The sequence below is a fragment of the Sinocyclocheilus anshuiensis genome, unplaced genomic scaffold (assembly GCF_001515605.1).
Source record: "Sinocyclocheilus anshuiensis isolate Anshui unplaced genomic scaffold, SAMN03320099.WGS_v1.1 scaffold602, whole genome shotgun sequence".
Taxonomy (NCBI): Eukaryota; Metazoa; Chordata; class Actinopteri; order Cypriniformes; family Cyprinidae; genus Sinocyclocheilus; species Sinocyclocheilus anshuiensis.
The window spans coordinates 148952-149225 of record NW_015547658.1 but is presented as its reverse complement, the minus strand read 5'-3'; positions in this window follow the sequence as shown (position 1 = coordinate 149225).

Genomic DNA, 274 nt, shown 5'->3' with positions numbered 1-274 from the left:
CTCATGTTTATACGTAGGTATTAATACATAACATTTACAAGCACAAAACGTACACTTTTGTACGTTTTTATTAATGCTAAAACGTACAATTTAGACGTATTTCAACGTTTAAAACGTACAAATCGCTACGTATTTTTAGCTAAAAACGTAAAAATATTTACGTATCTTTTATATCATTAAGATATTCATATCAATGCATTTTTATCATTTTATCAATAAGCAATTTAGATTTTTAGACCCCTTAACCTACCCCCAAACCTAAACCTACCCATTT